The following is a 20526-nucleotide window of genomic DNA, read 5'->3' as shown; positions in this document are numbered from 1 at the left end:
AATCAAGGATAGTAGAGGGAAGTTGTGTGTGGAGTCATGGGAGATAGGGGAAGCCCTAAACGAGTATTTTTTGTCATTATTCACACTGGAAAAAGACAAAGTTATTGATGAGAATACAGAGATACAGGCTACTAGACTAAACGGGATTGAGGTTCACAAGGAGGAAGTGATAACAATGCTAGAATGTGTGAAAATAGATAAGTTCCCTGGGTCAGATGGGATTTATCCCAGGATTCTCTGGGAAGCCAGGGAGGAAATTGCAAAACCTTTAGCTTTGATCTTTATGTCATCATTGTCTACAGGAATAATGTCAGAAGACTGGAGGAGAGCAAATGTTGTCTCCTTGTTGAAGAAGGGGAGTATAGACAACCCTGGTAATGATAGACCAGTGAGCCTTAATTCACGTGTGGGTAAAGTGTTGGAAAAGGTTTTAAGAGGTAGAATTTATAATCCTCTCGATTGTAATAAGTTGCTTAGGGATAGTCAACACGCTTTTGTGAGGGGTAAGTCGTGTTTCACAGACATTATTTGAGTTCTTTGATATGGTGACCAAACAGGTGGATGAGGGTAAAGCAGTTGATGTGGTGTATAAGGAGTTTGATAAGGTTCCCCACAGAAGGCGATTGCTCAAAGTATGGAGGTATGGGATTGAGCGTGATTTCGTGGTTTGGATCAGAAATTGGCAAGCTGAAAGAAGACAGAGGGTGGTTGTTGATGGGGAATGTTCATCCTGGAGTTCAGTTATTAATGATGTGCCACAAGGATCTGTTTTGGGGTTACTGCTGTTTGTCATTTTCCTAAATGACCTGGATGAGGATCTTAGAAGGATGGGTCAGTAAATTTGCAGATGATACTAAGATTGGTGGAGTTGTGGATAGTGCTGAAGGATGTTGTAGGTTACAGAAAAACATAGATAAGCTGCAGAGCTGGGCTGAGAAGTGGCAAATGGAGTTTAATGTAGGAAAGTGTGAGGTGATTCATTTTGGAAGGAGCAACAGGAATAAAGAATTCTGGGCTAATGATAAGATTCTTGGTTGTGTAGTTGAGCAGAGAGATCTCAGTGTCCATGTAGATAGATCCCTGAAAGTTGCCACCCAGGTTGATAGGGTTGTGAAGAAGGCATGCGATGTGTTTTCTTTTATTGGTAGAGGGATTGAGTTTCGCAACCATGAGGTCATACTACAGCTGTACAAAACTCTGGTGCGGCCGCGCAGTTCTAGTCACCACATTATAGGAAGGATGTGGAAACTTTGGAAAGGGTTCCAAGGAGATTTACCTGGATGTTGCCTGGTATGGAGGGAAGGTCTTATGAGGAAAAGCTAAGGGACTAAGCATGAGGGACTTGAGGCTGTTTTTGTTAGAGAGAAAAAGATAGAGAGGTGACTTAATTGAGGCGTAAAAGATTATCAGAGGATTAGATAGAGTGGACAGTGAGAGCCTTTTTCCTCTGATGGTGATGGCTAGCTTGAGGGGACAAAGCTTTAAATTGAGGGGTGATAGATATAGGACAGATGTCAGAGGTAGGTTCTTTACTCAGGAGAGTAGTAGGGGCATGGAATGCACTCCCAGCAACAGTAGTAGACTCTCCAAGTTTAAGGACATTTAAATGGTCATTGAATAGACATATGGATGAAACTGGAGGATGAAAATTGAATAGTGTAGGATAGATAGGCTTCAGATTGGTTCCACAGGTCAGCACAACATTGAAGGTCAAAGGGCCTGTACTGCGCTGTGATGTTCTATGTTCTAAAATGTCAAGTCTACTTTAAATCCATAGATCTATCAGACCTACTGAGTTTCTCCAGCAATTTCTATTTTTGTTTGTAATTGGACAACTGACCCAGAAGAAGTTCCCATCTACTTCTCCCCATCTCACCAATTGCACCCTGGATGAGAAGGTTCATGCGTAATCTTTTCAACTCATCACCAATCAAGACCCTTAAATGGTTATTTATTGGTCACTTAATGGTCTCAATCCTTACCCCCTGACTGCATGCCTCCCTGGCAAGCAACAAAGATGACTGGCTTCTGATTTGGGTGAGTCACCTGTCAGGTTCCCCGATCCAGTGGGGGTGGGGTGGGGGGGGGCAGTCAGATGTATCAATGGGGAGAAAGGAGGGAAGTGGCCTCTGCAAGTCAAACAGACCTTAAAGCTGCTCCATCCCTGAGTAATAGAAGATACCCTGAGGGACAGAATCAAGAAGGTACCAGCTTCCGGTGACCAAGAACACCAGTGTCAATATCTGCTGTCGACTTAGAGATGGGCTCACACTCATCTGTCAGCTCTTAACAAGCTGATTGGCACACAATCAGTCACATTATCTTAATAATGAAGATGACCGGTTAGTCACATAAAACAATTGCTCCACATTTGACCCCAGTGTAGTGAGCATTCTATCCCTAGATGTAAGCTGTTAGGTCCTACAGACTGGACATATTTCAGGTTTGTATTTTTCAACTACTTTCTGCAGATATTAATTACTGTATATCCTCATTATGATTACTCCGAGGTTACGCTGCATTAATGGAAATGTAACTTGTGTGAAGGCAGACACAAGATATTTGTTCAATGTCTCTGCAGTTTCTTCATTTTCCATGAGAATTTCTCCTGTCTCTGGATCCAAAGTCCCACTGTTCACTTCAGTTGTTCTTTTTCTTTTTACATTATTGTAAAAGCTCTTAGATTCATGGTAGCATTATCTTCACTATTTTTTTTCTCTTTCTGTCACCTTTATGGTGACCCTTTGCTGATCTCTAAAACAGTCAGACTTCATGCTATTCTTTACAACATTAAATCAAATACTATTCTTAACCTTAGTAAGCTCCAGATGCATTTTCCCCACTTAGATAACATTTTCAGTGAAATGTATTTTTGTTGAAAGTTTTGAATTGTTTCCTGAATTTGTTCTTTTTTATTTACTGCAATATCTTTTGGTCAATTTACCCATCAACCTCAGTAAGTTCCCCTCATACCTTTAAACAGGAGGGTTCCCTGTTTGGAGCATCCTGTACTAAGGAATGCAATCCCATGGAGAGGTGTAATTTTCCTGTACTTATGAACAGTTCCTTTACATTGTCCTGCATTGTGTTCCAACTTACAACAAAATGACCTGTGACAGCTCTCCAGAATGGGATCTGTTTGCAACTCGGGGACTTCCGATAATTGACTTTGTTTACATTTTAATTCTTGTTTGTGGTTGGACCATGTATTTTCAAACTTACTGAGGCATTCACTTATATTTCAATTCCTATTTCCCAATGGATCTTTTCCATGACATTATTAATTAATTCTACCTCATTGCCCAATACTAGAGTCATAGAGTCATCCAGCACAGAAACAGCACGTTCAGTCCAACTCGCCCGAAACTGAACTAATCCCATTTGCCTGCATTTGACCCATATCCCTCTAAACCTTTCCTATTTGTATAACTGTCTAATTGTTTTTTTTTTAGATGTTGTAATTGTACACACCTCTGCCACTTCCTCTGGCAGCTGCTTCCACATTTGCACCACCCTGTGTGTGAAAAAGTTGCCTCTCAGGACCATTTTAAATCTTTTCCGTCCCACTTTAAACTTATGCCCTCTAGTTTTGGACTCCCCTAACATGGGGAAAAGACATTAGCTATTCACCTAATCTATGCCCCTCATGATTTTATAAACCCCTGTAAGGTTACCCCTCAGCCTCCAACACTCCAAGGAAAAACATCTCAGTCTATCCAGCCTCTCCTTATAGTTCAAGCCCTCTAGTCTCAGTAACATCCTTGTCAATCGTTCTATCAAACCCTTTCCAGTTTAAAAACATCCTTGCAATAGTAGAGTGATGGGAATTGTGTGAAGCACTCCAAATGTGGCCTTACCACTGTCTTGTACAGCCGTAACGTGACTTTCCAAATCTTGTACTTATGAAAGCAAGTATACCAAACACTACCTTCATCACCCTATCCACCTGTGATGCCACTGTCAAGGAAATATGTACCTCCACTCCCAGGTCTGTCTGTTTGACAGCAACCCTGAGGGCCCTGTGTAGGTCCTGCCTTACCAAAATGCAGCACCTCACATTTATCCAAATTAAACTCCATCTGCCATTCCTCACCCACGGGCCCAGTTGATCAAGATCCCATTGTAGTCTGAGAGGACCTTCTTCACTATCCACTATACCTCCAATTTTGGTGTCATGCACAAACCTACTGACCATACCTCTTATTTTCTCATTCATATCGTTTATATAAATGACAAACAACAAAGGACCCAGCACCGATCCTTGTGACACTCCACTGGTCACAGGCCTCCAGTCCATACAGCAACCCTCCAGCACCATCCTCTGTCTCCTACCTTCAAGCCACTTATGTACCCAAAAGGTTAGTTCTCCCTGTATTCCATATGATCTGACCTTATTAACCAGTCTGTCATGGGGAACCTTGTTGAAGGCCTTGATGAAGTCCATGTAAATAATGTCTACCACTCTGCCTTCACCTATGCGGCACGGTGGCACAGTGGTTAGCACTGCTGCCTCACAGCGCCAGAGACCCGGGTTCAATTCCCGTCTCAGGCGACTGACTGTGTGGAGTTTGCACATTCTCCCCGTGTTTTTCCTCCGGGTGCTCTGGTTTCCTCCCACAATCCAAAGTTGTGCGGGTCAGGTGAACTGGCCATGCTAAATTGCCCGTAGTGTTAGGTAATGGGTAAATGTAGGGGTGTGGGTGGGTTGCGCTTCGGCGGGTCGGTGTGGACTTGTTGGGCCGAAGGGCCTGTTTCCACACTGTAAGTAATCTAATCTATCTTCTTGAATACCTCTTCAAAAAACTTAATCAAGTTTATGAGATACAATTTCCCACGCACAAAGCCATGCTGACCATCCTAACCAGTCCTTGCCTTTCCAAATACATGTAAATCCTGTCTGTCAGAATCCCCTCCAATAACATACCCACCACTGAATTTAGGCTCACCAGTCTGTTGTTTTCCAGTTTTTCCTTAAATAAAGGCACAACATTAGCCACCCTCCAGTCTTCTCGCACCTCACTCACAGCTGCTGATGACGCAAATATCTCTGCTAGAGGCCCAGTAATTTCTTCCCTAGCTTCCCAGTATTTTCTGGGGTACACTTGATCAAGTCTCAGGAACTTATCTATCTTTATGCATTTTAAGACCTCCAGCACCCCCTCTTCTCCAATGTGGACTCTTTTTAAGACAGCATTATTTATTTTCCTGAGCTTCCAAGCTTCCAGGTCTTTCTCCACGATGAATACTGATGTGAAATATTGGTTTAGGAGCTCACTCATCTCCTGTGGTTCCACACCTAGATGGTCTCTTGATCTTTAAAGGGCCTTATTCTCTCCCTTTTGTTTTGCCCTTAATAATATACTTGTAAGTAAAATCACTTTGGATTCTCCTGAGTCTTATCTACCATTTCTATCTCATGCCCCCTTTTTGTCCTCCTGAATACTGTCTTAAATGTACTCCTACACTCCTTAAGCGAGTCACTTCATCCCAGCTGCCTATAACTGACATATGCATCTTTCATTTTCTTGACCAGAGCCTTAATATCTCTAGTCATCTAGTGTTCCCTACTTCCGTTAGTCTTGCCTTCTCATTAACAGGAACATGCTATGCCTGAACTCTCGTTACCTCATTTTTGAAAGCCTCCCACTCACCTGATGGCCCTTTGTTGTGAACGATCTCCCAATCAACTTTTGAAAGTTCCTGTCTAATACCATCAACACTGACCTTGTCCCAATTTAATACTTTAGCCTGCGGACCATAACTATTTAAAACTAATAGGATTATGATCTCTGTTCCCAAAGTGCGCCCTCAATAATACCTCAGTCACCTGCCTGAATTATTTGCCAAAAAGAGGTTAAGTTTTGCCCCTTTTCTAGTTGAACGTGTTGATTGAGAATGTGTCCTTCAACACTGTGACAATACTATGGCTATAACTGGGGCATAATGATATCTCAGTAAATAGCACTGCTGCTTCACACCCCTGATGAAGGGCTTTTGCCTGAAATGCCAATTTTCCTGCTCCTCGGATGCTGCCTGATCTGCTGTGCTTTTCCAGCACCACTCTGATCTAGACTGCTACTTCACAGCACAAGTTGGAGGTGCCAGTGTTAGACTGCTGTGTACAAAGTTAAAAATCACTCAGTAATTGTAAGAAAGTTCTGAGATTTACATATGAAAGAACTGACACCAACATGCCCATTATAAAAGATGAGAGACTTAACAAACAATCCAGGTCTTCTTCAATATATAAATTCAGTTACATCACATTGTAAACGTTTGCTATAAATTCTGTGTCCTACGATCTTATACTCTACAACCACCTAATGAAGGAGCATTGCTCTGAAAGCTAGTGCTTCCAAACAAACCTGTTGGTCTATAACCTGGTGTTGTGTGACTTTTAACTTTGTTCGCCTCACAGCACTGCTGCCTTACAGCATCAGGGACCCGGGTTTGATTCTAGCCTGAGGAAGCTGTCTGTGTGGAGTTAGCACATTCTCCCCGTGTCTTCATGTATTTCATCTAGGTGCTGTGGTTTCACCCAGCCTAAATGGGTGGCAAGTTTTCATAGAACTAGGATTTTTAGTTTTAGCTTTCTGTAGTATTTGCTGGGGTCTTGTAGCTGGATGTGGAAACTCTTATTCCTTATAAAAGCTGGGGTTCTCTTCCTGCTGTTGGAATTTCACATGAGACAATCGAGATTACTGAATTTGTCTTTGCCAAGCATGAGCTATGGGATTTTGCTATTTGGGAACAGTTGCTTTAGTCATTAAAAATCTATTATTTTATTCAGTTTTCTTATCGAGTTAGGTTATTCCAATACGTTTATTGGTATATTTTAATTATAGTTTATGCATAAGGCTTGTTTCACGTTGGGGTTGCCTTTGTCCTTGGGAAAATAGGAGGGAATTGCAGAATAGCTCAACATTTATGATTGCTGGAAATTCCATTGGAAACTTTAGAAATGGCTAAAATTCAATTGCAAATGAAACAGTTTGAACATGAAAAGTAAATGAAACAGTTTGAATTATGATTAAAATCATAAAGAGAGAATAGCTCCAGCAGAGGAGAAAGAAAAGGAAAGAATAGGCCTGACAGAACAAAAAGAAAAGGAAATGATGGCCCCAGCAGAAGAAAGGGAGAAAGAGAGAGCTTTAGGACATCAGAGGTTGGAATTGAAAACTAAAAGTTGACTTAAAATGGCAGAAGTAGAGTTGAAAGATAAGACTAGTGATGAGGACAGTGATGAAGAGTAAATCCATCAAAGCCAAAGGCATGATGGAGGTCTGTTTAAATGTATCCAAGCATTGCCAATGTTTGATGAAAAGGTGGTAGAAAACATTTTCATTTTATTTGAGCCAGTGGCTAAATGAATTACATGGCTGGTGACCATACGGGTATCGTTGTTTCAGTAGGTTGGTAGGTATAACTAGTGAGGTATTTGCATCTCTAGCATGGGAGGTATCTGGGGAGTATGATGAGGTCAAAAGTGCACATGAGTTAGTACCCAATGCTTACAGATATTATAGGAATCTGAGGTGGGACTTTGGTCAAATGTACGCCAAGTTTGAAACGATCAAAAAAAGTAATTTTGAAAGGTGGATAAAAGCACTGAAAAAGATCAAGCTTATCATGCTCTTAAAGAGACAATTATTTTGTAGGAGGCTGTGAGAAACAAAGCTCACTCACTTCAATAATTTCATTCCAAGACAAGATCTGAATCAGTAGTGTCATTTATTTTACCCTTGCAAGAGAGTGCGATGTCCACTGTCTACAAGGCAGGGACACACACACCCTGAATTCAACTAATTCACGATATTTATGTAATTTGTTTCCTTTCTCTCCTCCCATTTTTCCTCCCCTGTTTATATCTCCCACCTCTCTAAGACCGGTCCCCATTACTCCTGTTGATCTCTTGCCTTATCTGGCCTTGTCTGTGACAAAATGCTTATTTCTGGCCTCACAAGGCCGTTTGACCACATCCCGCTGTGGCCCATTGTTAAGTATATCCTTTCTTCGCCATTACCTACTCCCTCCATCTGTGCTTTCCCCAACCATACTGATCCTTATGACCTTCTAATTGGGGTTTGTTCCTGTGTTTCTATAAAAGTGGGAAACAGATGCTCATACCTACTGCTGTACAAGCATATCTGGCTTAACCTACATCCTCACAGCACCTGATCTATTTGTCTGTAACAGCTACCATTGTTTTGCAGTCATGCTTCATTCTTGCATACAAGTTTAGCTATTACAAAAACAATTATGTACTTCCTCCACATAGTTTTCATTCTTGTTGGCTCAGCTCTTGATTGAAACAATTATACACTGGTGTGAGTTCATTTACCTTGCATAAGTAATTATAATTGCAGAAGTATCACTACTTTACCTATATCCCACAGAGGTCAACAATTCATTTCCTGTAGTAGTAAGACCTCATGCAGAAGAGCAGAGAGTTAAAACGGCAAAATTAGCAGCTGAAATGGCTGATGATTAAGAATTGGCTCATAAAGTTTGGCTTCCCATATCAATTTCAATCTGTGAAGGGAAAAGAGAAATCCTCAAGTGGTAAGGGAACAGGAGATCTCATTGAAGATCATAAGGATCAATTACCACAGGGTAATGAGAAGAGGAAAGAGAATTGGAAAGGTCTCAGGTGTTTTCACTGCAATAAAGTAGGCCACATGAAGTCGCAGTGATGGTGGGTTAAGAAAAGCAGTGGGAAGATGGATATGGGAAAATAAGGTAAGCCAGTGAGTTTTGTTGGAGTGGTAATGGAAGGCACATAATAAGCTGCAAAAGAATATACAACTGATCAAGGTTGATTGGGAAAAAAAAGTGCCAGATCTTTTTAAAGAATTTTACCTGCATGGGTAAGATTTAATCATGTTTGCCAGAAGGAGTAGGGTGAAGAACATAAGATTTTAAGTGATATAGGAGCAAGTCAATCTTTGATGGTGAGAGATAAGGAGATATGCTATTAAGAAGGAGTATTGCCAGAAAAGTTGGTAATATGTGGAATTGATGGTGTGAAGAGTAGTGCACCATTGTATAAAGTGAGGTTGGAGAGTTCAGGGGAAAGTGGTGAAGTGATGGTAGAAGTAATAGAGAAATTTTCTGTCCAGGGATGCAGCTTATCCTTGGTAATGATATAGCCGGTTCACAAGTGGGAGTGATGCCTACAGTGGTTGAAAGGCCAGTGGAAAATCGGGCAATTATTACAGGAAGTAAATTCTGGGATTTCTCCTGACTGTATGATAACAAGGTTCCAAAGCCACAGGGGAAAACAGGTGGAGAAATCAAGGAATAAAGATAAGGATGTTGAAGTTCAATTATAAAAAAAACTATATTTGAATAAATGGTTGAAAAGAAAGCAAGAGCAGGTGGAGGACAAAGTGAATATTTTTAACTCAGAGAAATTAGCTAAATTACACAGAAAGATGAAAAACTAAAGCAGCCGTATCAAAAAGCAGACACAGATGAAGAATCTGATTGTATCCCAGAATATTGCTATCTTAATAATGAAGTCTTCATGAGCAAATGGAGACCATTACATATTCAGGCAGAGGAGATGGGCCAACGTTCATCAAGGTGTATTACCAGTAGGTTATAGAAAGGGGAAATCTCAGGCACTAATCAAACAAGCACCTTTACGACCCATTCCCAATTTGAGGAACCTTTGCAAGGGTTTTATTTGATTGGTTAGGATGCCTACCTAGAACAAAATGTGAAAATCAGTATTTGTTGACAATAATAGATGTGTCCACTAGATTTCCAGAGGCCAATCCATTGTGCAGTATCATGACTAAAATGATTAAAGAAGAGCTACTTCAATATTTTATTAAACTACCCACAGAAATACAATCAGATCAATAATCAAATTTTACTTCAAAATTATTCAAAGGGGTTTTGGATAGCTTAGAAATAAAAGAATGCAAATCCACTGTATACCCATCCACAATTGCAGGCAGCATTAGAATGATGGCCTCAAACTTTAAAGACCATGTTGAGAGCTTATATAAGGCTAACCAAAGGATTGAGATAAAGGAATTCCATTTGTACTTTTTGCAATTAGGAATGTGCCTAATGAATTCAGTGTATTTCAATTAGGTTTTGGCAATGAGGTGAAGGAGCACTGAATTGGTGAGTCAGAGTTCAGAGACCACATATTTGGACTATGTGTCAAATTTTAGGGAGAAGTCAAATAAAGCGGGTGAGTTGGCTAGACAACATTAAATGTAGAATAGTATGTGATGAAAAGGAAGCAAACAAAAAAATCAAAAAATTGTAATTTTGTTAGTGATGATAAAGTATTAGCATTACTACCAGCAATAGATGAAATTTTAAAGGTAAGATTTACTGGGCCTTATGTAATTGAAAGGAGATTGAGTGAGGTGAATTATTTGATAAAAACGCCAGATGGAAAGAAATAGAACATAGAACATAGAAAAGTACAGCACAGAACAGGCCTTTCGGCCCACAATGTTGTACCGAGTTTTAATCCTAATGTAAACTATAGTAACTTAACCTACGCACCCCTCAACTCACTGCTATCCATGTCCAGCAGTCACTTAAATGTCCTTAATGACTCTGCTTCCACCACCACCGCTGGCAACGCATTCCATGCATTCACAACTCTGTGTAAAGTGATCACAACTGCCTTACATTTAGTATAGCCTTGCAGAGTGAAAAGAGCAGTTACCAAGGGAAGATATTTAATTGGGGAAAAGGAAATTATGACACTATCAGACAGGAGTTGGGAAGTACAGACTGGGAACAATTGTTCCACAGAAAGGGCACAGCAGACATGTGGAGATTATTTAAGGAGCAGTTGTTGCGAGTGATGCATAAATGTGTTCCTCGGAGACAGGTAAGAAGGGGTAAAATTAAGGAACTGCTGTGCTTTTCCAGCACCACTCTACTCCAGAATCTGGTTTCCAGCATCTGCAATCATTGGCTTTACCTATCTTCAAACTATGGCTTCTCGTACCAGTCAATGCTGCCCTGAAGAAAAGTCTCTGGCTATTGACTCTTTCTATTCCTCTCATTATTTTGCACACCTCAATCAGGTCTCCTCTCTTCCTTCTTCTCTCCAGAGACAAATGTCTAAGCTTATTCAGCCTTTCTTCATAAAGCAAGCCCTCCAGTCCAGGCAGCATCCTGGTAAACCTTCTATGCACGCTTTCCAAAGCCTCTGTATCTTTCCTATAGTGGGTGACCAGAACTGGACACAATATTCCAAGTACAGTCTCACCAGGGACTTGTAGAGCTGCAGCAAAACCTTGCAGCTCTTAAACTCAATCCCCCTGTTAATGAAAGCCAAAACACCATATGCTTTCTTAACAACTCTATCCACTTGGGTGGCAACTTTGAGGGGTCTATGTACTTGAACACCCAGATCCTTCTGTTCCTCCACACTGCCAAGAATCCTGTCTTTAATCCTATATTCAGCATTCAAGCTCGACCTTCCAAAATGCATCACTTCTCATTCATCCAGGTTGAACTCCATCTGCCATTTCTCAGCCCAGCTCTGCATCCTGTCTATGTCGTGCTGCAGCCTGCAGTATCCCTCTATACTATCGATGACACCTCCAACAATTTACTAACCCGCCCCTCAACCTCCTCATCCAAGTTATTTATAAAAACTACAAAGAGCAGAGACCCAAGAACAGAGCCCTGCAGGACCCCACTCAACACTGACCTCCAGGCAGAATACTTTCCATCTATAAGCACCCTCTGCCTGTGTCAGGCCAGCCAGTTCTGCATCCAGATAGCCAAATCTCCCTGTATCCCATACTTCCTGACTTTATGAATAAGCCTACCATGGGGAACCTTATCTAATGCCTTGCTGAAGTCCATATACACCACATCCACTGCTCGACCGTCATCGACCTGTCCTGACACCTCCCCAAAGAACTCAGTAAGATTTGTGAGTCATGACCTGCCCCTCACAAAGCCATGCTGACTGCCTTTAATCACACTATGCTTTACCAAATAGTCATAAATCTTATCCCTCAGAATTCTTTCCACACCTTTGCTGACCACAGACAAAAGACTGACTGGTCTGTAATTGCCAGGGATTTCCCTATTACCCTTCTTGAAAAGAGGAACAACATTCACCTTCTTCCAAACCTCCGGTACGACTCCCATGGAGAGTGAGGAGGCAAATATCCTCGCCAGTGGCTTAGCAACCTCCTTTCTCACTTCCCGGAGCAGCCTGGGATAAATCTGGTCTGTCCCTGGGGACTTATTAATCTTAATGTTTTCCAAAATTTCTAGCACATTAACTTCATTAATCTCGATCTGGTCAAGACTATATTCCAGCTCCTCAAAGTTTTCATTTACAACAAGTTCCCTTTTCTTGGTGAAAACTGAAGCAAAAAACTCATTTAGGGCTTCCCCTATCTGCTCAGATTCCACGCACAAGTTCCCTCCACTATCCCTGATCGGCCCTACCTTCTCCCTGATCATTCTCTTATTCCTCACATATGAGTAAAATGCCTTTGGGTTTTCCCTAATCCTTCTTGCCAAACCTTTATCGTGTCCCCTCCTGGCTCTCCTCAGTCCATTTCTGAGCTCCTTTCTACAAGCCTGTAATCCTCTAAAGCTGTGCTAGATCCTTGCTTCCTCCACCTTACATAAGCCGCCTTCTTCCTTTTGACGTGAAGTTCCTCTGTTCTCGTCATCCAAGATTCCTTAATTTTACCCCTTCTTACCTGTCTCAGAGGAACACATTTATGCATCAATTGCAACAACTGCTCCTTAAATAATCTCCCCATGTCTGCTGTGCCCTTTCTGTGGAACAATTGTTCCCAGTCTGTACTTCCCAACTCCTGTCTGATAGCGTTATAATTTCCTTTTCCCCAATTAAACATCTTCCCTTGGTAACTGCTCCTTTCACTCTCCAAGGTTATACTAAATGTGAGGCAGCTATGGTCACTGTCACCAAAGTGCTCTCCCACCGCGAGATCTGACACCTGTCCTGGCTCGTTGCCGAGCACCAAATTCAAAATGGCCTCCCCCTTTATCGGTCTGTCTACATACTGAGTAAGGAAACCCTCCTGAACACACCTGACAAAAACGGCTCCATCCAAACCATCTACACTTACAGTCGATGTTGAAAAAATTGAAATCACCCATAACAACAACCCTGCTACTTTTGCATTTTTCCAGAATCTGCCCGCCTATGAGATCTTCAATCTCTCTACTGCTATTAGGTGGTCTGTAGAAAACCCCCAATGAGCTGGCTGTTCCCTTGCTGTTCCTAATGTCCACCCATACTGACTCAATCGACAAACTTTCCTCAACAACCTTCCTTTCTGTAGCTGTGATGCACTCTCTGATTAGCAATGCTACACCCCCTCCTCTTTTTTTTCCCTCCCTGTTCTTTTTAAATGTTCTAAACTGTGGAACATCAAGCAACCATCCCTGCCCCTGTGAAACCCACGTCTCCATTATGGCCACAACATCATGATGGATGCCCTGGAAATATGCAGGGAAGAGGTTTTGGGAATATTGGAAAGGATGAATATAGATAAGTCTCCTGGGCCTGATGGCATTTACCCCAGGATCCTATGGGAAGCTAGGGAGGAGATAGCAGAGCCATTGGCCTGGATTTTTATGTCATCATTGTCAACGGGAATAGTACCAGAGGACTGGAGGATAGCGAATGTGGTCCCATTGTTCAAGAAAGGGAGTAGGGATAGCCCTAGTAACTATAGGCCAGTGAGTCTGACTTCAGTGGTGGGCAAAGTCTTAGAGAGAATGGTAAGGGATAAGATTTATGAACATCTGGGTAGGAATAACGTGATCAGGGATAGCCAGCATGGTTTTGTGAAGGGCAGGTCGTGCCTCACAAACCTTATTGAGTTCTTTGAGAAGGTGACTAAGGAAGTGGATGAGGGTAAAGCAGTAGATGTTGTGTATATGGATTTTAGTAAGGCGTTCGATAAGGTTCCCCATGGTAGGCTAATGCTAAAACTTCGGAGGTATGGCATTGAGGATACATTAGAGGTTTGGATTAGGAATTGGCTGGCTGGAAGGAGACAGAGGGTAGTAGTTGATGGATTATGTTCATCTTGGAGCGCAGTTACTAGCGGTGTACCACAAGGATCTGTTTTGGGACCATTGCTTTTTGTTATCTTTATAAATGATCTAGAGGAAGGACTTGAAAGCTGGGTAAGCAAGTTTGCGGATGACACAAAAGTCGGTGGAGTTGTGGATAGTGTGGAAGGAAGTGGTAGGTTACAGCGGGATATAGATAAGTTGCAGAGCTGGGCGGAAATGTGGCAAATGGAATTCAATGTAGCTAAGTGCGAAGTCGTTCACTTTGGTAGGAATAACAAGATGATGGATTACTGGGCTAATGGTAGGCTACTTGGTAGTGTGGATGAGCAGAGGGATCTTGGTGTCTATGTACACAGATCTCTGAAAGTTGCCACCCAGGTAAATAGTGCTGTGAAGAAGGCATATGGTGTACTGGGCTTTATTGGCAGAGGAATTGAGTTCCGGAGTCCTGAGGTCATGTTGCAGTTGTATAAGACTCTGGTGAGGCCTCATCTGGAGTATTGTGTGCATACTATAGGAAGGATGTGGAAGCTTTAGAACGAGTGCAGAGGAGGTTTACCAGGATGTTGCCTGGAATGGTAGGAAGATCTTATGAGGAAAGGCTGAGGCACTTGGGGCTGTTCTCATTGGAGAAGAGAAGGTTTAGGGGAGATCTGATAGAAGTGTATAAGATGATTAGGGGTTTAGATAGGGTAGATACTAAGAACCTTTTACCGCTAATGGAGTCAGGTGTTACTAGGGGACATAGCTTTAAATTAAGGGGTGGTAGGTATAGGACAGATGTTAGGGGTAGATTCTTCACACAGCGGGTTGTGAGTTCATGGAATGCCCTGCCCGTATCAGTGGTGAACTCTCCTTCTTTATGTTCATTTAAGCGGGCATTGGATAGGCATTTGGAAGTTATTGGGCTAGTATAGGTTAGGTAGGACTCGGTCGGCGCAACATCGAGGGCCAAAGGGCCTGTACTGCGCTGTATCCTTCTATGTTCTATGTTCTATGTTCTATCATAGCCCCAAGTACTGATCCATGCTCTAAGTTTGTCACTCTTATTTCTGACACTCCTTGCGTTAAAGCAGACACACTTTAACCGATCCCTTTGTTTTATCGCGTGAAAAACCTTCCCGATAGGTTCACTACATCCTGTCACTGCCCCATCTACAACTGCCCCCCATCTCAGACATGTGGCTCTGATTCCCACCCCCCCGCCAAACTAGTTTAAACCCTCCCAAACCACACGAGCAAATCTCCCTCCCAGGACATTTGTGCCCCTCCAGTTCAGGTGCAACCCGTCCTTCATGTACAGGTCCCACCTTCCCCAGAATGTATCCCAATGGTCTAGGTATCTGAAGCCCTCTGTCCTGCACCAGCCTCGCAGCCATGTGTTAAGCTGCATTTGCTGACTGTTCCTCATCTCACTATCCCGTGGCATCGGTAGGAAAACCCGGGATCACTCCTCGTTCTGCTCTTCAGCTTCCAACCTGACTCTCTGCAGTCACTTTTCAGATCCTCAATCCCTTTCCTGGCTATATCATTGGTGCCAATATGTACCACGATTTCTGGCTGCTCACCCTCCCCTTCAGAATCCTGTAAACTCAATCTGTGACATCCTGGACCCTGGAACCGGGGAGGCAATATACCTTCCGGACGTCCCGTTCCTGACCACAAAATCTCCTGTCATTCTGTCTAACTATTGAGTCCCGTTCCACTCGCGCTTTTCTATTCTCCCCCCTTCCCTTCTGAGCCTCAGTGCCAGGCTCAGTGCCAGAGACCTGACAACTATGGCATTCCCCTGGGAGGCTGTCCCCATCAGCCGTAGCCAAAATAATATACTTATTGCTGAGGGGAACGGCCCCAGGGGATCTCTACTCTGACCATTGGTTCCCTTTCCTTCCCCTGACTGTAACCCAGCTGTCCTTATCCTGTGTCTGGGGAGTGACCACCTCCCTGTACATCCTCTCAATTTCTCCCGCAGCCTCCTGGACGATCTGTAGTTCATCCAGCTCCAGTTCCAGTTCCCTAACTTGGTTTTTGAGGAGCTGGAGTTGGGTGTACTTCCCACAGGTATAGTCGACAGAGACATGTGAAGAGTCTCTCACCTGCCACATTCTGCAGGAGGAACAGGCAACTGCCCTGACATCCATATCCCGCTATTCTGAAAGCCCACACAGAACTAAACAAAGGAAGAGAAGAAAAAGAGAGAAACCTGAAAACTTACTGAGTTTACAGACCCTTAGTAAGGTTAGAGGAGGTGGGTGGGAAGGAGGCCCTACAGTGTAGGGTCTCGGGTTTAGATCTCACCCACTTAAAAACTCCCCAGAAGTCCTTCACTCCTCCCTAGCACCTCTCAGCAAATGTCTCAGAGTGTGTCATGTGTATATGCTCAAAAGATATTTTGATAGGGAAGGAAAAAAAAGGAGAACGTATTACCAGTTACAACCCAGGGTGAAGAACCAAGTTCTGAATTAGATATTTCTCAAATTAAATTGATCAACAAGGGAATTCTCAAAAATTGAGATAAATTATTGGGGATTACCTTCCAGAGGAAAATCAAAATGATCTGAAAGGGTTATTATAACCGCATGGAGAGATATGTGGGAATACGCTAGAATGTATTAATTTGATTACGCATGATATAGCTATGTAAAATGCTGTTCCAATGAAGCAACATCCTTATGGACTTAACCCTCTAAAGTTGGCACAGGTTCAAAAAGAGATTGAAAACGTGCTCAAAGACAAAATAATGGAAGTGAGTTGCAGCAACTGGAACTCACCAATAGTCATGGTGCCAAAACTAGATGATGCCCAATGATTATATGTAGAATATCACAAAGTAAATGCAGTTACAAAATCTGATTCATATCCTATTCCACATTTGGAAGATATATGGAGAAGGTAGGACACGCAACTTATTTTTCAAAGTTGGACTTACTCAAGGGTTACTGGCAGGTACTTTTATCCAAAAGAGTGAAGGAAATTTCAACTTTTCTGACACCAAATGGACTGCATCAATTTAAACTTATGCCTAAAATCTGATTGAAGATTTGTAGCTCGGGTATCCGTTGTTGTGGTTCTGCTCGCCGAGCTGGAAGTTTTTGCTGCAAACGTTTCGTTCCCTGGCTAGGAACTTATGCCACTTGGTATGAAAAATGTGCCAGCGTCATTACAAAGATTAACTAATAAGGTCATTTTATGGTGTACATTGATGATCTGGTGATTTTTACTCACAAATTGAAAGAACCTTTTGGACCATCTATTGGAATTGTTCAATTGACTTTGGGAGGCGAGCTTGTTAATAAACCTGGCTAAGAATGAATTTGCAAAAGCCCAAGTCATGTCTCTCAGCCATATCATTGGACATGGACAAATGGCCCCATGGGATGTAAAAACAAAGATTATTGGGGAGTTTCCCTTACCATCAACGGACAGGGAAGAACTATAATTCCTGGGACTGAATGTTTTTTATCAGAAGTTTGTCCCAAATTTTAGCTGTGTGATTCTCCACTGCCTGACTTGTTTAAAAAGTGCAGAAAATGTCAGTGGATGGAGGAATCTCAGAAAGCATTTGACAGCCTGAAAGCTGTGTTAACCATTGTCCCAGTATTAGCCACACTTAATTACACAAAGCCATTCAAAGTTGCTATCAAAGCAAGTGATGTGGGTATCAGTACTGTACTTTTATAAGAAGGCAACGAGGAGATAGAAAGACATATTGGATATTTTTCCACAGAATTGAATAATCATCAACAGAAATATCTCACACTTGAGAAGGAGGTCTTGAATTTATTGTTGGTGCTGCAACATTTCAACATTTATATTGCCAGTAATTGTCTGGGACAATTGTTTATACTTATTATAACCCCTTAAAACTTTTGGAAAAATTTAAGGATAAAAATACCAGACTGTTTTGTTGGTGTGTATTATTGCAGTCATTTAATTTAAAAATTATATGGGTGGCAGGATGAGGGAACTTAATTACCAACATGTTGGTGTGATGAAAGAAGACAGAGGCGTTTAGTAATGGGACAAGTATGGACTGAAATGGGCTGTAATGGGAAATGTTTGAATGCTTAAAGTCGTTGTGATGTATATGTATTGTAATGTAACGATAGCATAAGGCTAACGGTTTTTAAATGTGAAGCCACCTTTATATATTGATGGTTTATTTTTTAAAGGGGGAGGTGTGACGTTACTAAGGCTTTAAGAGGTTATTTCATTCTGTTTGTTTTAGTGAAGAAAGATTGAGACAGAGGTCATGAGCAGTCTGCTCAAAGTCAATAAAGGAAACAGCTTGTGGGACCTTTTTTTTAAATTGGAGCAATAGAAACAACCTGAATGGGTGGGGTCAAGCTCTCACAGAACCAAGACATTTAGTTTTAACTTTCAGTAGCAGTTGCTAGGGTCTTGAAGCTGGGTATGGAAGCCCTTAATCCTGTTTTTGTTACAGCTAAAAGCTGGGGTTCTCTTCCTGCTGCTCAAATTGCACATGAGACAATTGGTTTTGCTGAATTTGCCTTTGTCAGGGGTATGTTTATGAAATGTTACTATTTAGGAACAGTTGCTGTTTACTAGTTAAATAATCTATTATTCTGTTAAGTTTTCCAATGGAGTTACGTTATTCCAATACTTATTTCTTTTATTGTATTTTAACTATAGTTTATGAATAAAGTGGGTTTTGCTTCAAGCCTAATAGTTTGACCAATCCAATTGCATCTGTAATGCAATGCCTAGCACTGGCCTTTAACGCAAGAAAAATTTAAGGTTTAGGCTATCTCCTTGATACATTTTCAGGGGATTTGTTCTGGTTTATAGCAAATGCACTTAAGAAATTAGTCCTCATCCAAGCCCTTAATGCTACGGCACACTCAATCTATGATTGGAAAGTTAACATGCCCTACTGTTACAACCTTAATATTCTTACAACTGTCTACATATTTTGCAGATATCTTCCTTCATATTTCCTCCTCAATTTCCCATTGCGTATTCCGGGACCTATCGTACAATCCCATCAAAGTGATCACCCCCTTCTTATTCCTTAGTTTCACCTATATAACTTCACTGGACAATCCCTGAAGAATATTCTCCCTAATCAAAAACACCACTCGCCCTCCTTTTCCATCCTTTATCTAGCATCTATAAACTGGAACATTGAGATGCCAGTCCTGTTCCTCCCTCAGCTATGTTTCTGTAATTGCTATGAGATATATCCATGCCTAATAGATATATCCATGCCTAATAGATATATCCATGCCCTGAGTTTATCTGCCTTATAATCAGGTTTCTTGCATTGAAATAAATGCAGTCTTCCCTCACTCCCTGCCATGCTTTTCTATTTAACTTGCTGTCTAACATCCATGCCAGCCTCAAACCTTTCTATAGTTGCATGACTGTTTGGGTGCCACCCTTCCTGCCAGACCACTTTATACCCTCCCAGGTAGCTCCACCAAGATATTGGTCCCCTTCCAGTTCAGGTGCAACCCATCCTTCTTGTACAGGTCACCTTTGCCCCAGAAGAGATATCAATGATCCAAATTCTGAATCTATGTTCCCTACACCAGTTCCCCAGCCAGGTATTCATCCAATTCTCCTGTTCCTACTCTCACTAGAACATGGCATCAGGAATTCACTCTGCAGGACTTCACCCCATTTTCTATCTGTGGTTGGTACCAGTGTGTACAATGACCTCTGGCTGCTCACACTTCCCCTTGAGAATTTGTAGCAACTGCTGTGAGATATCCTTGACCCTGAAACCAGGGAGCAACACACCATCCTGGAATCTTGATTGTAGCCACAGAAACGGCCTGCCTGTGCCCTGACCAGACAATCCCCGATCACAATTGCTGACTTGATCTTTGCAATAACCTGCATCACAGCACAGACAGTTTGTGGTGCCTTAGACCTGGCTGCTGCTGCTGCTATGTTCCCGGGGAGGCTGTCCCCTACAATAGTATCCAAAATAGTATATTTTTGAAGTTGATTACATTTAATCAATGCTCAGCGTTTTCATTTTTACTTAATCGAGAGGCTTGTACAGATGAGATGGCATTCACTCTTTCAGCCACTTTCTTCCGATCTGCTGTGTTTATGTTCTTCACTGGGGAATGACACCTGCTTGATAAAGCTTTACATTCCTGCAACAAGATCTCCAAAGCTGTCACCTATAGGGGAGCTGATAGTATCTTTCTCCAGCATGTTCTTTACTCCGTAACACATAGGTTTAAGCCTTGAAGCTGATGTCACTGGATAACCTGTTAGTTGACATTAGAGCATCTCCATTACATGATGCACAATGTGTTGCAGCACCACAACATTATTGCAAAGCAAGGTCAATTTGTTTTTGAGAAGTGGATGTAAAAGAACACCCTCTGCAGAATATTCACCAGGCTGCAGCTGTTTCCACTAAACTTGAGATAATCCTTCAGTATTCAATAGGTGCATTAGTTTTGGATACGTGAAAAGTAGAATGTT

General features: G+C 42.0%; 1 protein-coding gene across 2 annotated transcripts in view; it reads left to right on the top strand.

Annotated features, from left to right (window-relative positions):
* The window catches only part of LOC132816333 (progesterone receptor-like), a 335587-nt gene that overhangs the window by 283371 nt on the left and 31690 nt on the right, over nt 1-20526 (top strand). The gene's annotated exons all lie outside the window — the stretch shown is intronic.

The sequence above is a fragment of the Hemiscyllium ocellatum genome, chromosome 6, assembly GCF_020745735.1.
Source record: "Hemiscyllium ocellatum isolate sHemOce1 chromosome 6, sHemOce1.pat.X.cur, whole genome shotgun sequence".
NCBI classification, from domain to species: domain Eukaryota; kingdom Metazoa; phylum Chordata; class Chondrichthyes; order Orectolobiformes; family Hemiscylliidae; genus Hemiscyllium; species Hemiscyllium ocellatum.
Note: the sequence above shows the minus strand (reverse complement) of the source record. Positions and strands in the feature narration are given on the sequence as shown.